Source organism: Ochotona princeps, chromosome 2 (genome assembly GCF_030435755.1).
Source record: "Ochotona princeps isolate mOchPri1 chromosome 2, mOchPri1.hap1, whole genome shotgun sequence".
Lineage (NCBI taxonomy): Eukaryota > Metazoa > Chordata > Mammalia > Lagomorpha > Ochotonidae > Ochotona > Ochotona princeps.
The window spans coordinates 68,183,108-68,207,353 of NC_080833.1; the positions used below are offsets into that span (position 1 = coordinate 68,183,108).

The following is a 24,246-nucleotide window of genomic DNA, read 5'->3' on the forward strand; positions in this document are numbered from 1 at the left end:
TCTTTTTCAAATTAAACTTGTGCTGTTATTCTTTCCATAGTTAAATGCTTCTATCTTTGGGTTGTTGCTCTGGAGAGGACGGCTGTCCTGGGGGCGGGGGAGGAGCGGGGGCACTGCCTTGTTACTTTCTGCTTTTTCTTTCTTTCCACCCTCTCTCTGAATAGTAAAGGCTTATCAGAGACTGAAAACTTCTTATCTTTTCAGAAACTGGAATTTCTAGTAAAAGTGGTTTGATCTAGAAGTAAAGAGGGATGAGAAGTAACATTGGGAGAATAATAAGGAAGAAACCGCCGGTACACCGAGTTTGCACGGCACAACGTATTTAAGTGATTGACTCTGGGTTATGTGTTGTTAAAAGCAACATATAAATGCATAGCAGGATTTTGGCAGATGAAATTGTGTTGTGTTTACTCGAAGGCACTCAGTGATGATAAACAGTTATTTAGTACAAGTAGTATGCCCGATGGTGCAAAGAACGCTGAATTAGATATGGTGCCTGCAAAGTAGGCTGGAAATCTAAAGATAAATCAGGGAGGCAGGCTACAAAACGCCCAGAGAAACTCCAACATTTAAACAAGTAAAATGCCATCCTGGGCTTTCTGAGCGTACTTCCAAACGCAGTGTCAAGTCTCCTCAGTGCACATATGCACATGGTAAATACAGTCATATTTACACAGATTCAGTGTGGGCACAGCTGTAAGCACACAAATCTCAGAGGTCTGATTGAAGCAGATACATTTGTTTAGCTGCTCAGTGTAGACATCCACCTGAAAACGGCTACCTTTATGGCTCATTTTTAAATTACATTCAATTTTAATTTTCAATTACAAGGGTAAAAAACCCTGCAAACATGTGTTTTTAAATGGTGTGTGCAACATGTATTTGAGTAAAATTTCCCCTAGATAATGTTTAGATTTTATAGTTGGGCTCTGCAGCTTTTATTTGCTGCTTTCATGAAAAGATTTTTTTTACTGTCTTTTAAAATTGGAAAAATGGCAAACTGAAAAGCTGTCGATGAAAAACAAACCGAATTCTTCATATGAACAATCATCTCATATTGAGGTCTTGAAACAAGAAGGATTTCTGCTATTTATTTAGTAGTGATGAGTACAGATAATTTCATTGTGCATTGATTTTCTCTCTGGAGGGAGGAAGTGTGGTCAGCTAAAATAAAGCACCGAAGTAGGGAATCGGCAGCCACAACCCCTCTTCTCATCGTTGTCTTCAGAACTGGCTCTGACTCGGAGAAACTTGCCTGGTTTTCATGATTCCAGGATTTTCATTTCATTTCTCCCTTTTGTGCTTGTTCTGCTTTCTCCCTTTTGTGGTGGTTTTGTTAACAGACATGATCAAACTCACAGGCAAAATTTTTCTGAACTCTTGTGGTGAGATTTTTTAAATTGGTCTGATCTATTTGCAGGTTCATAGAAAATGTATTGTTAAACACAGTGCATGGTTTTCAAAATCTGTTGTTTCATCAAAAAATATATATTTGTTTTAAGGCAGAGATTGAAAAAAAAAAAGAAACAAAGAGAATCTTTAACTCTCTGGTTTACTCACCAAATGGTTGCAACAGCTGGGGCAATGCCAGGTTGAAGCCAGGAGCCAGGAAATCCATCTTTGTGTCACTTTCCTAGGCACAGTAGCTGGGAGGTGAATTGGAAATAGAGCAACCAGCCACTGAATCCATGATCCAGTGTGACACTGCCAGTGTTGCAAGTGGCAGATTAATAAACTGAGCCACAATGCTGGCCTCTCAAAATTTCCTGACACCAAAATCAACCTTTAATTACATTTTCCATGAACTTTGAAGTATACTTATAAACACAATATATTCATAAAATGGGAGTCAAGACAATTGAGCACCATGCATGAATGTAACCAGTCAATAATAACATAACCATTTAGTGAGGATCTACTGCACGCAGAGCACTGAGGGTGGCATTGCAAAAGTATATCTATTCTTTAGATTACAGCATAATTATGTAACTGTCATAATGTGAAAATATAACTGTCTTAGTAGGCAAATACTATATGTATTAAGAGTAGTTATTTCTAAAAATCACTGTGCATTTTAAATTCAAAGACTAATTTATTTCTTAAATATACTTGTCAAACAGAAAAAATTCAAATCATTTTTGCATTTGTATTCTATTTTCAAATTGCTATTTTAAACTTTATAGACTATGTCCATTGTATACATTTGGAATGTTGGCATAAATGTGTGTATTTACATATATGTATATTTTCATATGTACGTAATCAGAAAAAAATCATGCTTATGTCAGAAATACATACATCTTTGCCTTTTAAAATTATGAATTGCAAGTGCACTATCACTCCTTCCAATTAAAAGTGCTTTATTCTTTACTAAGAGTTAACCTACTATTTCATCTTTTCTGAAGTTTTTTTTCTTAATGCTACTTCTGCCATCTAGGTTACAAGGAAACAGGAAAAAATATCCTTCACAAATTGTTGATTTTATACTCATGGTTTTTATTCATAATATTAAAAAAATTTAGCTTAGACTTTTTAACAAGACATTTGAAGACTTGTACTAGATTTTATTTATATTTTGCTTTTTGCATCTGCATTAGATTAGAAGCTAATGGCTGCTACAACAAAGAGACCCTGAACCACAATGACTCAAAAAGGAGAAACTGCCTTGGAAAAACAGTTTAAACTGGCAGGATTATTGGTGTATGACAGCTGTACATTTTAGAAACACAGGTTCTCTCTGTCCATTTGCTCTGTCAGCATCACTTGTGGCTTCCTTCCCTGCTCTGGCTCCCACCATCGTATTTGCCATCAGCCAATAGGAAAAGAGAAGGGATGGGCTATCACACCTTTCTCTTTTTCTGAACACATAAACTAAAAGTTGCACATGTAACTTCTGCAATGATTTATGTTAGATGTTCAAGCAAAATCACTCTAGAAGACACATCGGGGCTGGTAATATTATTGAATATTCTGTAATGTTCTCACCTAGATTCCAGCCATTGGTATCCACAACATGGCTACCCATCAGGGCACATAGGTAAGGCCGTTTTTAGGATATCATAACACATACATGGATCAAATTACATGCCTGTCTATTAACCAGTTTTTCATTATTGTAACAAAAATGTCTGAGGAAGACTACATTGTAAAGAAAAGATATTCATTCTGGCTTGCAGTTCCAGAGGGTCACATTTCAAACATTCTGGTTAGTGGAGTCCCCAGCTGGCCCAGAGCTCCATGTGGCAAGAGGGGTAGCATGTCTTTCTGACTGTGTGTAGCGTTTCCTACTTAGAAAGCTACTAGTATTTAATCATGTGGTGCCATTTAAACAAATGAATCCAAGATTCTACTTGTAAACACCAAGATTTCATTAACTCTCTCTCTTCTTAGTACCATTAACTTGTGAATTCTGTGGTTTAAATTCCTTCATGACTTAGATGGCCAAATTATAGCAACTTATTGTAATGTTAGAGTGTCTTAACCAAGAAACTAAAGTGGGCAGATAACTGTTTCCTTCTTGTTTCAGAATCCTTCTAGGCAATGCAGGTCTGATGGGGCAGACTGGCAGTGTGGGAACCTTGGTTATTTCCCTCTTTGGCTCTGCCATTTTCAACATAAATGTGAATTCAGTGAGATTACTTTCGCTCCAGCTACCATGTACATGTTTCAACAATGAAAAGGGAAAATATAAAAGGAAAAGGCATAATCCTTCCCTTGAAAAACAATTCTCAAAAGCTGAATCAATAATTTTTATTACATTGCTTTCACCAAAACTTCATGTTTTTGAAGATTATTTTAAAAAAACATTATTGACATATAGAATAACAGCAACAAATGCACAAAAGTATTTAGATAAGTGAGTGGGTTTTTCTAAGATTTATTTATTTATATTTCAAAGGCAGATTTCATAGACAGAAGGAGAAATAGAGAGAGGAAGTCTCCCATCCGCTGGTTCACTCCCTAAATGACTGCAAAGGCAGAGCTGAGTTGATCCAAGGCTGGTAGCCAAGAGTTTCTTTGGCTCTCCCACATGGGTGCAGGATACCAAGGATTTGGGCCATCCTCTGTTGCCTTCCCTGGCCATACGCAGAAAATTGGATCAGAAGTGGAGCAGCCAGGAAATGAAGATGAATGAGTTTTTGTCCTCTAATTACACTCACAACTATCACTCAGATAAAGAAAAGTGATCATTACTAGTTACATCAAGATTGCTAAACCTACAGGCTGATGGTGATTGTCAATATCTAGTTGATATTATTCTACCACATGGTTGTCATCACAAGATGAACCCTGAACTAGGAATCTGAATTCTGGCTTTTCTGCTAACTAGCTTTGAGATCCCTGGCAGGTCATTTTAATTTAGTGACTTCATTACTACATCTGCTAAACCAGGAGAGGAGAATTGTGTAGGTTATTTCAAATTTCCCAATTCCAGAATCAATTATAATACCAAAATGTGTTAGGAACATGCTGAATCTTATTTTTTTTTGCAAGTATTTTCCGACCTGTATATTGTTGGTGAATTTTTAGAGTTTATTCCAATTTTACAAAGTATTTGAGGAACACAGAATTTAATGGAAAGCAATTCTACTTTAGAACTTTGACATAATTCTCCTAAACAAATATGTATTGAACTCCTTCCACATGTCAGACACTGAAGTAGAAGCTGAAGATGTAACATTGAACAATATTGCCAACGTTTCTTCCCTCACCAAGAATAAAGACAAACAGACAAAAATAATTGCCATTCATGGCAAGTGCTGTGACAGTAATGTATGACTAAACAAGAGATTAAAAGAAACTAACTAGTTAGCTTTACAGGGTAATTACAAAAGGCCAAACAAAGAACTGTAACAGAATGAGCAGTGAGTCCTGTGGGCTGTGGGAATGAGCTGAGCAGTCTGCAAAGTCCCAGGCACCCAAGAGCAAGGAGGAAGATTAACAGGCTACAGGTGACACAGGTTCCCAAGGACCCTGCCACAAAATTAGGATGCATTTTGGTTTATTCTTAAAAAAAAGGTGGGGTGGGGAGAAGACATTGTAGGGTTTCAAATAGCAAATTGTAAGAATCAATTTTCAATCCAACATTAGAAGTAATGGAAAGAGGGCCCGGCGGCATGGCCTAGTGGCTAAAGTCCTCACCTTGAACGCACCGGGATCCCATATGGGCGCCGGTTCTAATCCCGGCAGCTCCACTTCCCATCCAACTCCCTGCTTGTGGCCTGGGAAAGCAGTTGAGGATGGCCCAATGCATTGGGACCCTGCACCCGCGTGGGAGACCCGGAAGAGGTTCCTGGTTTCCAGTTTTGGATCGGCGCACACCGGCCCGTTGCGGCTCACTTGGGGAGTGAATCATTGGACGGAAGATCTTCCTCTCTGTCTCCCCTCCTCTCTGTATATCTGACTTTGTAATAAAAAATAAATATTTTTTTTTTTAAAAAAAGAAGTAATGGAAAGAAATAAAGAGAAAATAGAGATACCAGTGATCCAGGGAGATATGGTGTTAGTTGAGACAAAGAGGTAGCTAAACGAGGGAAGATTATGTAGATAGTGCCTGACTTATGATAATTGGACTTCCTAATTTTGCAATTTTACAATGAATTAATAAAAGACTTACAAGTTTATTGGGGATGTAGCCCCATCAGAAGCTGAGGAGCATCTGTGCTTTCCTAAAGTGCATTTAAGGTTAAATTAGATGAGTATACTACCGATGAATAAGGAATCACATCTCAAGGTCCACCATGTAGGTCCAGGAGAGGAATATGAAGATTGTCTCTACTTGATGAGAGTGTTTGTCGCAATGAACGACTAATGTATCAGAAGCCATGACAATGAACACTTAGCAGAAGAGGACATAGAAATCTGATGATAGCATTTTTTGCTTATTTATCACTGTGGTTGCTTATTGTATATACAGGCTGCTTTTTTTTTGTGCCCGAATCTAGAATGTAACAAACATCCAAGTAAGTATTTGTTTCCCACGTGTCATATTTTTCTTTATGGGGTAGGTACCAGATTGCTGCTGCTGGTGGCAGAAGATTAAAGAAAAACACACTCAATTTAGGCTTTACCGGTGAGTTCCAAGATCTCACTCAAAACGCCTACAGAAATCTTGAACTCTGGCCTCTTTGCAAACACTTCAGTCTCAGTAAGAGACAAACTCACAGATGGCAAGCTATTTACTCTGTAGAAATTATCATAAGCTTATTTCATTTCAAACAAGAAGATCAAATGTAGCAAAGACCTCATTGAAAATGATCAGTACAGTAGAGTAGGAATATCCTTTCAAATTAGCATCATAGAATGAACCAAGAGTAACCTGCTTCAGACTGAAGGATGTTCCATGAAAGGAACTCTGTTTTTTGCTACTTAAATTACTCTTAGGGCGCAGCTCAGTAGCCTAGCAGCTAAAGTCCTTGCCTTGAATATACCAGAATCCCATATGGACACAGGTTCTAATCTCGGCGACCCCGCTTCCCATCAACTTCCCTGCTTGTGGCCTTGGGAAATCAGTCAAGGATGGCCCAAAACCTTGGGATCCTGCACCCTCATGGGAGACGCAGCAGGGGCTCCTGGCTTCAGATTGGCGCAGTTCTGGCCATTGTGGTCACTTGAGGAGTAAATAATCGGACAGAAGATCTTCCTCTCTGTCTCTCCTCCTCTCTGCATATCTGCATTTCCAATAAAAATAAACAAATCTTTTTTTTTTCCCTTTCCTCTTGTGGTTTATTCAAACTCATGCTGTTTTTTCATCATAGTCCTTAAGCATACAAAATGCACAATCAGATGGCAAGTAAAAGGCCATAAAGCCTAGGTGTATGTACTAGGCCTTGACATCTATGCTTGTTTTTTTGTTTGTTTGTTTGTTTTTTATTTTATGACACAGTTTCATAGGCTCTGGGATTCCCCCAACCCCTCCCCAAACTTCCCCCATGGTGGATTCCTCAGATTGTTTATGATTTTTTTCTACATTGCAGGCCATCTTGTAGTAGTAGTCTCCTGCCCTGGGCCTGAGGTTCTAACCTTGTACCACTGGTCCAGAAGCTACCAGAGGTTTCCCTAGCCAACAACGCCCCCAGCTCTTTTGCGTGTGCACAGCTGTCTCAGCTGGCCACAAACAATGCAGATAAAGAAAGGGAACAGAAGCCAGAGGCTTAGTAACTTGTGGCCATTCCATCCTTTGACTGCCTTTTGCAGGAGTGGAGAACAGTGATTCTGATATCCTGGACACGTTTTCAACAGAGTTATAGCACTTTGCCTACTTAAATGCCCCCTGTAGTTTCAATTAACTGGGCATGCTTCTGAACATTCTTTTTCTGTTAGGTGAGGCATGGTTACAGCTGGCATGCATTGCTTCAGTGCTGAATAAGAAGGCGTTCTCATCTAGAACTGACTTTTGAAACCTGTGCAAGGGTAAGGATATAATTTAAACATTTAGGCCCTAATTTGTAAGACATTTTCAGAATAGCAGGGTCAATAATACTTGTATAACAATTCCACTCTTAGAAGAGGCATAAAATCCAAGAATATAGTGGCCTATTATTTTGATTATCAATTCACTAAATAGAATCACAGAATTATTGAGATTGAATGCCTAGTTAATAACCACATAATAATACTCCAAAGCTCAATCGAAATATAAAGGATATTCATAACTCAGCAATGGATTACTTAAATATAACGAAAGTTATTTCTCAGCAAATAATGCTGATTCTAAAAAATCGTATTCCTCTAACTCAACATTTCTTGCACTGTTCCACAGAAAACTAGTGTCCTTGGAACTCTTAACAGTTGTGTGTCGACAATGGTTAATGTTACTGAACAAGTTTAGGGTAGGCTGTCTTGAAAAATACTCAGAATCTTTCATTTTGTTTTTGTTTTTGCTGTTTTTGCAAAGCCTGAATAATGTGCTAATGCTTATTTTGACCTTCCAGGCAGGGAATATAGTGTTTAGGGCTCACTCCTCCCCCAGTCTCTGTGGCTGTAGAACCCATATACTTACATATCATGTGAGTCTTTATTCCTGCCCCCCAAAATCCATCTTTTCACAAGATCTATTTTATTTCTTTAAAAAACAAAATTACTAAAAGAAGAGACAAAGAGGTTTTCCATTCATTTCTTTAGTCTCCAAATGACCACAAACACTGGGACTTTGCAGGCACAAAGCTAGGAGCTGGAACCCTCTTGCTTGCTTCCTAGGTGAGTGCAAGAGACTCAAGCACCAAGCCATCTTTCACTGCTTTCCTGGCCCCAAGGACAGATCTCGGCAGTGGAGAGCTGAGGTTCAACTTGTGCCAAAGTGGGAGGCCATTGTTGCAAGTAGAGACTGTGCCAGCTATGCCAGTATGTCACAACTTTCCCAAAAACATTTTGTCAAAGATTTATTCCATTTTTAATTGCAAACTCAGACAGAGAGGAATATCCTCCATCTGACAATCTGTTCCCCAAGCAACTGCAATGGACAGAGCTGAGCCCACCTGAAGCCATGGGCCTGTATCCCCATCCGGGTCTCCCACGTAGGCACAGGAACCCAAGGATTTGGACATCATTGATTGCTCTCCCAGGCCATAAGCAGGGAGCCAGATGGAAAGCAGGGCTGCTGGGACTAGAACCGGTACCCATATGGGGTCCTGGCATGCCCAAGTCAGGGACCCTAGCTTCTCGGACCCCGCGCTGGACCTCCAAAAAACTTTTAAATGTGGGAACCCTAACTCCCACAATGTTTATATAAGAGATGGGCTCCTGAGATTTGAGTGGGACAGGGCCCTTAAAATAGAGACCAAACGAAACAGGTTCATCCTGCTCGTCAGGTGAGGACCCTGGCTAAGAAGCAGGCCTTTGCCAGACACCAAATCTTCCAGCACCTTCTTCTCAAAAATTATGAGAAATATATTTTTGTGGCACGAAGGTCATCCATTTATGGTGTTTTCTCGTGGACTGAGATAAAACGTTATCACATATTTATTTCCTATGTAGGATGCTTGCTTATTTCCTATACGTCTTCCTCCCTCCCAGGATGCTCTGCTATCTACAGTCAGCTTTCAGCTTCCTATTTCCGTGTATTAATTCAACAGCTTGCCTAACTCAATTCATCTCTCTGCTTCTGATCTTCAACCCCTACAGTCCATTTTCAAGGTGCAGACAATAAGATATTATTAAAATGCAAGCAACTCTATGATAGTTTGCATTTTTCTTGGAACAAAAGACATAGTCTTCACAGTGCCCTACCAAACTTTGGCTATCTAACTTTTGCTTTCTTTAAGCCTTCCTTTTTTTGTAATTTTAATTTACTTTTTTATTTATTTTTACCTATTTGAAAGGCAGAGTGAGAGATATAGGGAAAGACAGGAAGATCTTCCACCTGCTAATTCACTCTCTAAATGTCCAGCACAGCTAGAATTAGGCTAAGTCAACACCAAAAGTGTGGAACTCCATTTGAATCTTTCACATGGCTGGCAAGGGCCCAAGCATCATCTGTGTGCCCCCAGCATGTATTAGAAAGAAGCTCGATTGGAAGCAGAGTAGCTGGACTACAACTGATAACTTTCATACAGATGTGCCTACCCCAAATGGTGGCTTAAAGCAGTGCGAGAAAACTCTTACCCCTCTTCAGAGAGTTTTGAACTGCCTCCTATTGCCTGCTCTGCTTCTACTGCTTAGATGGCTGAAAAAAATCCACACGTCAGAAATGCTTCTGCCAAAGGCTATTCTCTATGCTTGCAAGCTTTATCTGCAAGAGACACAGAGCTCCTTCTTGCTTCCCTGTCTTAGAATCATTTGCTCAATTAGAACCATCTCAATGGGATTTTCTCTCACCAGCTGACCTGCTTTAAGTGCCAGTATCTACTCCTACCCAGCTGGCATTCCTGATTTTCCTTATCCTAGTTGGCGTTGTAGTCTGCATGTATCACCTACTTTTGTAAGTCACTTATTAGGCTCATTATTTGATTTCTTCAACTAGGAAGTGAGCTGCAGGATGGTGGCATTTCCACTTTCTAGAACACAAATTTCCCACATATATGTATTCAATGAAGAAAAAGAAGAGAATATTCTATGTTTTTAACATCAAAATGCTTCCTATAAATGATAAGCTATTTCTTTTCTGTCGTGAAAGTTACGATTTGGCAGTCATGATTGTACAACAATTAGGTTGCTACTTACAACACTGGTATCCCATGTGAGAACACCAGCTTTATTCCCAGATGCTGAACTTCTGATTGCGCTTCGTGCTAGTACACCACGGAAAGCAGTTATTGATGCTCCAAGTGCTTGGGAAACCTGGAATGAGTTCCTGGCAGCTGGTTTCACCATGGCCCAACTTTAGTTGTTACAGCCATTCGGGGAGTGGATCAGTGGATAGACAGTCTCCTTCTGTCTCTTCTATTCTCTCTGATGTCATCTTTGTCGTATAAATAAATACATTTTACTTATTTTAAAAGATTTATTTATTTTTATTGGAAAGGCAGATTTATAGTGAGAAGAAGAGACAAAGATCTTACATCCACTGGTCCACTCCCCAAGTGACCACAATGGCCAGAACTGAGCTGATTCAAAGCCAAGAGCCAGGAACCTCCTCTGGGTCTCCTATGTGGGTTATGAGTCCAGTCCCAAGGCTTTGGGCCATCCTCGGTTGTTTTCCCAGGCCACAGTGAGCACAAAGTTGGCAGGGAAGTGGAGCATCCAGGATATGAACTGGTCCCCATATGGGATCCTGAAACATGCAAGGTGACGACTTTAGCCACAAGACAACTGTGCCAGGCCCAATAAATAAATTTTTGAGGATAGGTATGATATATGTTATATTTATTTATACCTTAGTGACTAGGAAGCAATAATCAGGAAACACTTGCAGTTTTATGAACTCACTACTGGCAAATTTAATTTAGTATCTGCTGAAAAAGAAGGAACTTAATGTCATCTGCAACTTCTCTAATTTCAGCACGCCCCCTCCCTCCACCTGAAACTAATTTATTGCCAAATTGCCAATCTCTGCCAACTCTACTTCAATAATAACTTCCTCATTAATTTCCTCCTTTCCTTCCCCACTAGGAAGGACACATAAGAGGACAACTGGCAATAATCCTGGAGAGGAGGCCAGAACCCTATCATAGGTGGTCCCCAATGCAATTAGACTTTCTGTGGGAAGCAATAGTGAGGCATTGCATTTTTTAAAGCAAGATTGGAATTTTTAGAATGATAACTGACAGTGATGCATCCAACGATCTGGAAGTCAGCAGGGCTCTCACTTCTGATTCTGCATAGACACTTTCTTTCCCTTCATGAGTCTTTCATCAGCTCTCTTTTTTTACCATCCACTCACATCTCAGACCCTCTCAATCTCCAAGAAATCCTGGATGTCAATAGAAATGCAGACCAAAAGACTTCTTTGCTTCTATAACTGTTTATGGCTTTCTGGCCTTTCACACACACTGATCAACAGGGGAAGCGAAGGAAGGGAATAGAAGGGAAGAGGAGGAAAGTGAAGGGAAGGGAATTGAGGAAAGGAGGGAGCAGGAGAGAGAGGGAAGGAAGCAAGGAAGAAAGAAAAAGAAAGAAAGAAAAAGAAAGAAAGAGGAATGAAGGAGGAAAGAAAGAAAAATATTGAGGTGCAGTTATCACCATCATAAAGTAATCTCACTGAATTTTGTTAGGCTCACTTTACAAGCAAAACTGAGATTTATAAACCTTAAACATTTAACCCCACTTCATACAGATAGTAGGGAACCAATCGAAAGTTGCTTATTTGGATAAAACAGTGAGACTGACTGCCTTTGAGTGAGCTTCTGATTTCCAGATCGTGAAACTTACACTTTACAAGAATTACTTACATTCCAACAGGTTTACGAGGAGTTTCAATTGCTATCCCATCTCTACAGAACAGGACACCAATGTTAGGAAAGTTAAGCAATTTTCCAACCTTCACCCACCACCCACCCACCTCCCCCCCACAGTAAATAATGACTCTTGGATTGGAATCCAAGTGGAGTTAGGAGGTCCCAGCCCACACTTCCCATAACTTTAATCCTTTGCATTGAGTCATTTTGCCTCCTGTGGTCTGGAAAAGAAGAACCACGGTAACACATACTGCCCTGATATTGGCTGCCTCTACAGGGCAGCCTGTGGCCGTGGGTTGTCAGTGATAATTCCATCTCCCCACTCTCCACCCACAACAGCCATTTGTCTTGCCACAGTTTGCAGGTAGACCACTGTCCCTAGAAATAGAAAATCCTGGGCCCAGCGTGATAGCGTAGTAGTTAAAGGCCTTGCCTTGAATGTGCTGAGATCCCATATGGGTGCAGGTTCTAATCCTGCTGCCCCACTTACCTTCCAGCTCTCTGCTTGTGGCCTGGGAAAGCAGTCGAGGATGGCCCAAAGCTTTGGGTTCCTGCACCTGCATGGGAGACCCAGAAGAAGCTCCTGTCTCCTGGCTTCGGAGACTCAGCACCAGCTATTGCAGTCACTAGGGGAGTGAATCATCAGATGAAGATCTTCCTTTCTGTCTCTCCTCCTCTCTGTGTATCTGCCTTTCCAATAAAAATAAATCTTAAAAAAAAATCTTTACAAAAATAGAAAATCCTATTTACAACCCCAAATGGTGGCAATTGCTGGCCAAGCTAGGAGCTGGGAACTCCATCTGGGTTCCCCACATGGGGTACAGGGATCCAGGTACATGAGCCATAATAGGCTGCACATTTGCAGGAAGTTGGATTAGAAGCAGAGTTGGGATATCCAGAAACTACAATATGGGAAGCAGGTGTCTCAGACATGGCACCAGACATAACCCCCTCCTATTGGAACAAATATGTGTACTGTCCAACTCTCCAACCTCTGTCATCACCAGCACCCAACCTTCATATTTTTTTAAGGTATACATCTCTCAAGTTCAAGATGCAACAGTTATGACTGGGTTTCATCTGTGAGAATCAGAGGGAAAATCTTATGAACTAAAATTTACCATTGTTTCCCTGTGATGCACAAATGCACAAATTACATATGAATTTGGCAGCATTTTAATGGGAAATCCAGAGGCTCCCCCCCCCCTTTTTTTTACCTTGTAACTCATTGGCTCAACACTTGAGGTTCTTAGGTAGAAGCTGCTAAATTAGGTATTAGATCTTAATTTAAGACATTATTTAAGATCTAAATTAGGTATTAGATCTAATTTAAGACATTATTACACAAAATACTCCATGTTGGGAAGACCGGTGGTATAATCATGACACTCAATTAGAAGCAACACAGGTGTCTGCACTCCATGCTCAGAGGAGCAGAGATGTAAAAGTGTGTTCCTTTTATCCTGATTGGAACTTTTTACAACCTGTATTCACAACGCAGTAAAGAAACCTTGTATTGAGTCAGACTAATTTGGTAATCCAACGCATCTTTTTGTGTAACACAGTTTCTGCTTAGATGAGTCACAGCAATGCTGGTCAGATATCTGCCCTCTCCACCTGCATTTATGTGAAATGAGTGAGGTATGCATGTTCTGGGTGTGGGCGAGTACCAGATCCCAGCAGATGTCCTCTAAGCTCCCCTGGAGTGGCTAACACCCAGAACTGGAGATATCTCAAGATGACTTCTCTCTGGATATTGAGATACCTCCTTTACTGGAAATTGCCTTTTGTAACATTCCTACAGGTTTTGTTCCCTCAACTCTGAGAGTGCTCAAAGTGGGGGCAGGAGGGAGGTCACTGATAGCTGACATCTCCCCTGTGCACTCGCTTCCAGGCCCACTTCCTGGGACAAGAATGTGCTCCCCAACAGAGACTGAAGTTCCCCCTGGGAGCTCTGTCTGCAGTGGATCGTTTTGTTTTCCTTCAACAAACTCCTTGCCTGCTTTCTGCCAGCTATTTCTGCTGATAATCAGGAACTTCTGGATAACTACCACATCATGTGAAGTAGAGGGAGACTTTGAGGAGTTAAACTCAGACCTTTCTGGACAAAATATGTTAATCCTCTTATTTAAATTTGACATGTAACAGAGCCTGTGATGAGTGAAAAGTTTGTGAGTTCATAGTTCCAGAAATTATTTCTCTTCAATATTGCCATCAAGCTCTCTATAGTATTTCTCTACCATGCAACTTCCACTTCTAGCAATTGGTGAAGAGAAAAAAATTGGGAGCAAAGCCCATCACTCTTTCTCTCTTCTATCTGATGGAAAAAATAGGTGGCTATTACTTCCTTACCTTCTTCCTCATAATTGACCCTGCACTTGCTCTCATGTAAGATTCCCTTTATTGTTTGACCAGTTTCTCAATAGTTAATAAAGAAGTGAAGAAATTTGGAAATCTACTTCCTATCTTAAAACTTAATTTGTATGCTGTTGTTTTGGCAAAGAAGTCCAAAGAGCCAACTGGTGTCTGTTCTCATCCAGGAATTGTCCCCTTCAAGGACAATGTATGCTGGGAAGGTAAAACCTTCAAGGAGGGAAGCTGATTTAAGAAATATGTGTTGGTACTTTTGTCTGTTATTTCAAATAACTTAAAGTATTTCTCATTACAACTTCCACTGAAATAATAATGCTAAGTTCTTAGTACTTAAGATACTGAGCACTGACATTATCTTTTTTACTTAATTAGTATAACATACATATGGTAAAAGTCTTATCACAACTTCACAGAACTAAATCCAGGCTGCAAATGATTCACACAGCTGGATGGGTTTGATGAAAATCCACCTGAGGAAAGGAATTTATATCATTGTTCAAATACACAGGTACCTGAAAGAATTTCCTGTTAGTGTATTTAACATGCTCTCGATTCCTTATATTCTATTCAACACTCTTCTTTCCTTTATTATATTCTGTGAAAAATTTCCATTTATTTTTCTTTTGCATACTGTTGACAATCAACTAATGGAAGAAAAATTACTGATGGTTGAAAAATGTTGCTCTAGCACCTACAGCACCAATATCACAAAACTCAAAACAGAAATTACATCAACTATTTAGTCATTTGAAAGTCAGAGTTGGGTGATATTTCAGGCACATATTGTAATCGGGAGAGTTTGAGAATGAAAGAATTAAAGCAAGTAAACTAGTGAATTAAATGTCAATGAAATGTTAAGTGACTTTAAACTACTTAGCAGGAGAAAATCCAAAAGCTGAAAAACATGGATTTGTGGTGGAAAGATTTGCTCATTTTAACTAGTTTCACAATTTTTTCTTCTATAATTGAGTCTCTTGTACTTTTTTTCACCCTCAATTTTGATCTATAAGATTTAATTGTATCTCAGGATTTTTATTTTTTCCTCAAGGATTTAGATATAAAGGAGGCCTTGGTTTCTTTTCAAATCATGTTCCTAATCCCTAAATGGCTTTAAACAGCAAAGACTTTCATGAGCTCCAAGTAATAAGGAATTTGAATCCATAGCCTTTGCACACTTGGAATAAACAAGATAAATTCAAGGTTGATATCATGCATTTATAATTTCAACAAATGAATGACATTTCAGGAAATGGAACGTTCAGAAAGTGCTTCTAGATTTCCAGATCATAAAACCTAGACAAACCTACAGATTTCTGCCTTTTCAGTCCAAGGCTCACAAGAAGGTTGCATGTTGGAGGGCTCTGGTTTAGGCTACTTTCATGTAAATCAAGAAATGAGCCTTTTCCCATGTTCATTGCACTTTCTGGTTCTCACTAAATTATCCCTTTGACCTTAGAGACATTTGTAATGGCCCCAGGATGTGGTTACAAATTGGATTAGTATAACCAAGCAGATCCTTTTGACATGCTGGGAGATCTAATTCATTAGTTACCTACTGAAGCCCAGAGGATGTCTGTAACTACTGTTAGGGTTAGGTTTCTCAGACACACAACTAGAGGGTGAAACAGACGCCTTTAAAAATATGGGAAAGCATCCACTGAAAGGAATGGAAACTTCAATAGACACTGCAAGAATCCAGGTCTGTAAAAATGACAAACCATTTGTAGACTCACTGCCTTGTTAGATATCAGCTGTAAATGTCTCTCATACTTTAAATGGTCTCATGGCTACTAATGGGACACCAAAAACTTGAGATTAATCCTCCCTCAAGTTGCACATGAAATTGAAATCAACCTGTTAAAGCCACCTTCTTCAACATCCTCATTAGAAATGTATACTTTAGCAAATTCTGCCAACACACACTCCTTCTGGAAAACGTCACCAGTGAGGAGAGCCTGGCCACCACCAGTTGTTTCAGGAGAGGGTTAATAAGACAATTCCAGGGACTAAAAAACGTGAGATGGGAAATTCACACAACCTGCAGGGGGCACTGAGGTGCTTTTCAGAAAACAATCAGGTTAATGGGATGGCAAGGTACCTGTTACCCCCTGTAAGAAGCAATTGGAAGAGAGAAATTGAAAGACATCTTCATTTGTCATTCTTCATGTAGTCTGTCCCTGCCTGCCTTCTAAATCAAGTAGACAGCCTAGACAGTAATCAGTGATTATAAAAGATAAACTACTCATTGATAAAAGAAGGAAAAATCCAAAAAGAAAAGCCCTTTGTAAGGATTTGATAAATGAACTCTCACTACTTATGTTTGGAACTCATGACATATTAATTATTGACAGAGCAAGGGTAAATTACAGAGAAAATCCAGGTAGTATTAGTCCTTCCTTGATAAGATAGGTCACAAGAATATCAGAAGTGGCAGATGCAAGACAATTCTGTACACTGTGGTGCTACTTCTCAGGAAGGAAGGAATCAAATTAGAAATGATGGCCAGAAATGCTCTTACATCTGTATAATTCTTTACAGTTTCTAAAGCCCTAGTACAAAGATCTTATCTGATTTAATCCTCACAATGACCATTTTACACTTGAAGGTTTAGAGAGGTTAAGTGGGTTGCCCAAAGTCACACAGTAAATTTCAGAGCCAGATCTTTAATGAAAATTGATTTCTAGTGATTTTTCACAGGTCACTGGACCAAGCCAAATGTGTTTGGGGTAGGGGAAGGGGTTCTTATTCATAATGGAAAAATTCTGTGACAAGCCCTGGGGATGTCAGTTTATGTGGCAAAGTGAAAAATCAAATGGCAGGTATTCACAAAACAAAGACAGTCTCTCATCACATGCTTTGTAGCTCTAAGAAGCTAACAAGAATTTTCACAACACAAATGGCTAATCCTAACAGCATGCTGAATTGGCAGTCATGTCATCTGCCCCATCAACAATATGCCATGTGGCTAGGGATTTATCCTACCAAAGCCCCCTGAGTGACAGCATTATTTCTATGAATTCCCTGTTAAAAATGAAATAGGAGTTCATAGAAGTTACTGGAAGCAGCAGTATCACATATTCCAATCTTTCACCAAAACAAGCAAGCAACTCATTACTGCTTACGTTCCATGTAGTATCCCCAAGCCAAAGCTCCAGGAAGGGAATTTGGAAAGATTCAAAACAGGAAGAACAAGTTTGGGTGTGAACTTCATGGGCAGGCCACAGGCTTCATGGGTGAGACATAATGAGGTCATGGGCTTGAAGTCAGCCCAGAGATTGTAACCCAGCTCTGCCGCTTACAAGGTGTACTTGGACTCGTAGAGCCTCATTTTCTGTACAAAATAAGACCTGTTCATATGTGGCATGTAACAAACCCTCAATAAATGTTAACTGCTGATGCTTGTCACCTGTAAGTCCAGAAGACAAGATTTCCCTCTTTGAAGTTGGCTTGAAGCTAGCCCTGCCATCAGGTCTGGAGGCGTGGATGAATATCCTCAAGGCCAGCGACTGTCAGAAGACCTCTTCCATTTGAATGTCACTCTGAGTCCCCAAGTGTAAGGATATATGATACTTTTATTTGTACAAGTCCTCCAAGATCAAAGATATACTCTGAATGTTAGTTGTCAAATGAATGAACCACTATGGAAATATAAAAGCAAACCAATTCATGTTGCCTTAGGAATAGCTCATTTGCACAACCTAATACGCTGTTACATCATTTCATCTATTAAATCTGCCATTTTAATAAAGTGAGTTTGTCACAACCAAATGCTACAATTAAGTGCACTTATGAACACATCATATGAGTATAGTTTGCTTATACTATCTAATGAATCCTAGGTCTGTTTTGGAAAAAAAAATTAAGGTCAAAGTACAAATTGATATCCTCTGCATTTCAAATATATCTGAATGTGGCTGCATTTGAAATATTACTTCTGAAATGTTAATTCTTCCAGCACACCAATCAATTAAGCTAAAAAGCGGTGTTTTTTTAAGTCCACTAGAAATAATAGATATCACAAATTAAAATGCCATCAGGTATAATTGTCATGTGTTACTGCGTTCTGCTTGTAAGATATTGTATGGGAGGAGGGACTCATTTTCCTGTTTGCTGAGCTTTTGTTCCAATCTTCCATCTGTAATTTAGCCTATTTTCTAAAATTTGCCTGCATTTGGTGTGAGGAAAAAAATGTTTATGTAAAAATTGACCTCTCTGAGGTCTCCCGGCAGCTTGTTTGTAGTATAGATGAGTGTGCTAGTTCAAAGCCTCTGTTCGTTGTTGACTAAGACCTTGAAGAGTTCTTCAGGCTCCACTAGGCCCGAGAAGAGTCTGTGGAGAGACTCAGCTTCTTTCTTCCTGCCAAGGTACTTTTTTTTTTTTAAGGCTGTTAAACTCCTGAGTTGTTGAAAAGCAGTTGTTGGAAGAAGGATTTAGCAGTGTCCCATGGGGAGGCGACTTTCTGGGTGTGTAGGGGGAGATGCAGCTGTGTTATGGGGGTCCTTAGCACTCTTACACCTGAATGATGACTCTTTCTAGCTCTATAAATGTTTCTGGAATGTGGTGGAAGCAGAGAACTGATTCTCAGAGAAAGCAGCAGCTGCCCCATCAATGTGCATTTCCTCCTGACTCCATCCCAGTGTAGATTCTGCTCTCTAAACGTTGGTCTTTAAATTAGGATTCTGAGTAACTTCCTGTTTACTAGGTGAATGCCAGCCAAACAGAGCAAATGCTGCTTGGCTTACAGCAGAGAGAGAGCCCAGCAACAACACTGCGAATCAGACTAAAGCTATGTCTGGGCAGATGCATGAAAGGATTTAAACTGTTAATTTTCACATATTGCTCAAGTAAGCAAAACCTAAAAGCATTTAATTTTTTAATAATCTCTAACATGGTTTCCTCATAATGTACTACACAATCTGTATTGATTATTCTGTTAGTGAGATATGCATTTAATACACATGTAGTCCAAAGTGAAGCATAAAATCAAAATTTAAATTACTGTTTTTGAAAGCGACTTTTTCCCTAGTGTGTCAAAACAAATTGTCTACTGGAGGGGAGAAAGACTTACATTTCAATTGTTTCTTTGGTAACGAATTCATAACAAACTTTAAGAGGAGCATAGCAAAAACAGGCAGCAAAGAACCAGAGACAACTTCCATGAGCTCATTTATAGGAGGAAAGAGCTTAGCTCGGAGTTGTTAAGAAAGAAAAAGAAATAGTGTTACTGAAAAGCAAAAGCAAAAAAAATCCTGATACTATTTTGTAAGTTATTGAATTCATTAAAAATACTTAAATATCAAATTTTAATCCACTGTATATGCCCGAAAGCTTTTCGTGTTATTTACAAACAATGCCATTAGCATTATTATTTACCTCTCAAAGCAAATCTTTTTGTGAAATTTAAGTATCTAGTTCCTAAATATTTATTACCCCACAAAGCAGAATTTAAAAATTGCAGAAATTTTTCACATCTTCAACACTTCTCAGAAGATTTCTATATGAGACAAATTGTAAATGTGTAACATAGTAATTACAGGGGTGATTAAAAGGAAAAACAAATTTACATTTGTACTAGCAGAGGGTCCTGTTGTTTTTGATTTGTTATATGCCTTAATCTGGCATGCTGTTTCACCCTTCATGACACACATCAATATCTTCTTTATGTCTGGCTATTACCACTCATTTAAAAATCTATTTTACATGATTCTTTCAGCCAAAAATGGACCATAATGACACAGAATACAGCATGTGCTTCATAAATTCTGCAAGAATCAATACTTTGGCTGGGAATTTGTCAGTCTCTCAAAGTTATGCATCATTAAACTTTACTGTTATTACAGTGGACTCTTCTTCAAAGTTCAGTACCTAGCTCGCATTGGAGAAACACTTTTGGTGCCAGGAAAGGTGGAGAGAAACAAAAGCTGCTGGCAAGGGGATGTACAAAATGCAAGGAGAACGAAGGCTATTTTGCTTACGTATAGATAGGTAGTTGGCAAGATTCAAGTTACACTTCCCTAAAGGTCCAATTGATGCCATCTGAGCACATTTGGGAATATGGAAAACCTGCTACCAACCAGATTCCCTTTGTCTTCTAACACCCTAAGCGAGACAGCAGCCTGGCTAGGAAACAGATGACTCCCTCTGTGCTGCTTGCCTGGATTAACCTGAGATGAGAACACCCACTCCGGTTTTGTCCTCTGTCAGAAGAACTCAGCGTTTGTCATCATGACTAGTCAGTGGAGACACTTTCTTTTGAGACACACCTGTAAGGTTCCACCTCTAACCATGTCACCCACGAATGGGCTCAGCAGTATCAAAAACAAATATCGGTGCTGTGGCATTCGTGAGTCGCCTCCTGCTCGCTCTGTGATTTCATTGGTAAAGAACTCACTCTTCTTCCCCTAAGGAAACAGTAAAGTTCTCTCAACAGCTTCATTCTGGCTGCTGGGAACAACAGCATGATTTCTCTAGTTATCTTCCCCTAGCCTGCCCCTTCCCGACCTGTGTCTACATGCTGGATTGTTTTTCCGGCTTCTCCAGGAAGTTGTTTAACACTGAGTTCAGTACTCCTCTGGTCTTCCGGTGAGCATCCTGCTTTTCCTTAAGCTGTATGTATGCTGCAGTGAATTACTTCGTTTGCTATCTGGCTTCTCTGTGACGATGACGGTTTTAGTAAGAACTACCTCTTCATTGTCACTGTACTCCCTCACCTAAAACCCAGTCCCTGGCATATGGTAGGCGCAGAAGAACTCATCAATGAATAAAGGAATGATGTCTTTCATGTACAAGGTAAAAAATAGAAAATTCTGCAAGCATCAAAACACTTAACCCCTGTATTCAGAAATTTACAAGAAAGTAGGGAAACCAGAGCATGGCCACGGAGTCTTTAAAAGAACAAAGGAGCCAAGACCAAATGTTTTTAAAAATTATTTTTGTCAGCCGCAGAAAGTACTAGCTTCTTCGTGGTGATGCAAAAATAAGTTATTTCTCAACTTAGCTGTCTAGAGATGTCATGAACTTGTAAAAAGTAATCTATTGGAATGCAGGAATTGTATCCAGTTAAAACACCTGTCATAAGCATGTTTTCGCTCATTTCTGTGGCTGAGGTGTCTCATCCACTCATTGTTGACAAAACCCCCAGGCCCATGTTGCCTCATGGGGCCGTTGAATTGCAAAGCTTCCTTTTATATGCATTCCTTCACTCATGCTTCCTGTTCTGTTTATTTCCAAAAGTCTTAATGAAAGAAATGCCTGAAAATGAGTCTCGCCTCTGAAATGTGTTAATATAATAAGGTGCTTATGTTAGTATCTAGCACCTGCTTCACTTTCAATGCATGTTTTTGTTCTCGTTGAATGCTTTCTGGATGTCTTCAGACTACCATTTCAAAAGAACTGTGTCCAAGCCTCGAAGCAAGGATGGACGGGGAAGGAAAGTGATCACTGAGCAGTATATTCTTGATCTGTGTCGTACATTGCTGCATTTGATTTGGCTTTGAATGCCACATAATAAAGAGTTGTGCCTGGCTTGGGTTAAGAATGAGCAAGGTGGAATCTGGCACTAAGCTGGAGCTAAGTTGTTCTGCTTATGTTATTTCTCTTAACTTCCATGGCCTTCACCTCAAAGTTTTCTGTCAATCTGCTGAGAGACGTGCTGGCATGATAGGCTTTGAAGTAAAAATTTTCCTAAGTTGGAAATTGACTCATTGGCCCTCTACACTTCCTTTTCTTTATTTGTAAAAAATGAAATTATTAAAATGCAAACTTTAGAATCTCTTGAGTCTGTACTAATGAATATAAAATTAATGATACAGGTATACTCCGATCTTGGTGAGAGAAAAGCCTTCCTCTAAGTAGGTAACTGACTCATGTCAGTTGTGATGGTTAGACATACTGTGAAGCACTGTTATCATGCTTCAGTGTCTCACAGTATATGGTCCATGTCCATTATGCTATGGCCTTTATTTTTGAAAATATGCTTGCTTCACAATTTTGCACTTGTTTGAAATTCAGTAGGTATTGTTGAACTGAACAGAGTTGATAAGAATAAGAGGTGATCCTTAATTAATAACAGAGATACAGCCCAATATATTAGTATCTAATTATTATTCATATGTGATTTCCAACTTTATTGAGTTATCTGAGCTTATGTAGGAAGTTTTTAAGTCTATCAGAACAATTCCAGTCTTCTGGAGAAGAAAGGTACTTTCTGACCTGCTGTGAGTATATTCCTTTTTCATTCTTTAGGGAGCAAGTTTTGATGATAGTTTAATTGGCTCTGTGTACAGCTTCCAGCTTGTGTGTGTGTGTCTTTTTTATTTAAGATTTATTTATTTTTATTACAAAGGCAGATATACATAGAGGAGAAGAGACAGAGAGGAAGATCTTCCACCCGATGGCTCAAGTGGTTATAATGGCCAGAGCTGAGCCAATCCGAAGCCAGGAGCCAAGAGCCTCTTCTGGGTCTGTCACGCAGGTACAGGGTCCCAAGGCCTTGGACCGTCATCCACTGCCTTCCCAGGGCACAAGCAGGGAGCCGGATGGGAAGTGGAGCTGCCAGGATTAGAACCTGCACCCATATGGGATCTGGGCATGCCCAAGATGAGGACTTTAGCCTCTAGGTTATGCCATCATGCCGGGCCCCAGCTGGTGCATTTCACAGGGACACCTTATCTAGGACCATTAGTGCTCTCTCTCTCTCTCTCTCTTTTTTTTTTTTTTTTGGTTTGGTTTTCATATTTAATTCTACTTTTGAATTAAAAATAAATTCGTGTATACAAATGACTATTTCCCAGGAATGGCAGTTAAATATTTTTCTCTTAAACATTCAGAATATTACAATGATTTTCTGATCAGGAAGTAAAGAACTTTGATGAAAAGACTCCTTTTTCTTCTCCAGACAATGCCAGCACAGAGACTTGCAGTTCCCCTTTTCCCACGATGCTTGACAGTTCTGAGGAGACAGTAGGATGTTAATAAATGCTTGGTGAATGAACAAGTGAGCAAACAAGACTTTCCAAAGAGTGTGAGTATTGTAAAGGAGTGTGACAATAGAAGGTAGTATTGAGAATGGACAAGAACAGACTCCTGAGCCAGAAATGCTGGAGTTCAAGTTTCAGTTCTGCAACTTATAGTCTGTGTGTCTTGGATAATTTATTCAGCATTTTTATGCTTCATTTCATCATCTGTAAAATGAAAAGAGAGGAGCTAGCTAGCACGATCCAGGCGGGGGCCCAAGCAGCTTGGCCCCGGGCCGCCATGCGGCCCGGGTGCGAGGGTCCCTGCCACGATTCCAGCCTAACACAGCCAAGCTTTCCACCACCTGCGCAGGTACATGGGGTGCGAGGCTCTCGGGCAGCTTTCCGATTTGCCGGGGTCCTGGTCTGATGGCCTCCTTCTGGGCGGGAAGGTTGTCCCAGGACCCTGAGAAGCGGGTTGGGAATGCCTCTGAGCCGCCATGCCAGGGGCTGGAGTAGGGGAGGAGCTAGCTAGCACGATCCAGGCGGGGGCCCAAGCAGCTTGGCCCCGGGCCGCCATGCGGCCCGGGTGCGAGGGTCCCTGCCACGATTCCAGCCTAACACAGCCAAGCTTTCCACCACCTGCGCAGGTACATGGGGTGCGAGGCTCTCGGGCAGCTTTCCGATTTGCCGGGGTCCTGGTCTGATGGCCTCCTTCTGGGCGGGAAGGTTGTCCCAGGACCCTGAGAAGCGGGTTGGGAATGCCTCTGAGCCGCCATGCCAGGGGCTGGAGTAGGGGAGGAGCTAGCTAGCACGATCCAGGCGGGGGCCCAAGCAGCTTGGCCCCGGGCCGCCATGCGGCCCGGGTGCGAGGGTCCCTGCCACGATTCCAGCCTAACACAGCCAAGCTTTCCACCACCTGCGCAGGTACATGGGGTGCGAGGCTCTCGGGCAGCTTTCCGATTTGCCGGGGTCCTGGTCTGATGGCCTCCTTCTGGGCGGGAAGGTTGTCCCAGGACCCTGAGAAGCGGGTTGGGAATGCCTCTGAGCCGCCATGCCAGGGGCTGGAGTAGGGGAGGAGCTAG

At 40.5% G+C, this 24,246-nt stretch overlaps 1 protein-coding gene across 1 annotated transcript in view; it reads left to right on the top strand.

Annotated features, from left to right (window-relative positions):
* The window catches only part of ADGRL2 (adhesion G protein-coupled receptor L2), a 653,944-nt gene that overhangs the window by 227,651 nt on the left and 402,047 nt on the right, over positions 1–24,246 (top strand). The gene's annotated exons all lie outside the window — the stretch shown is intronic.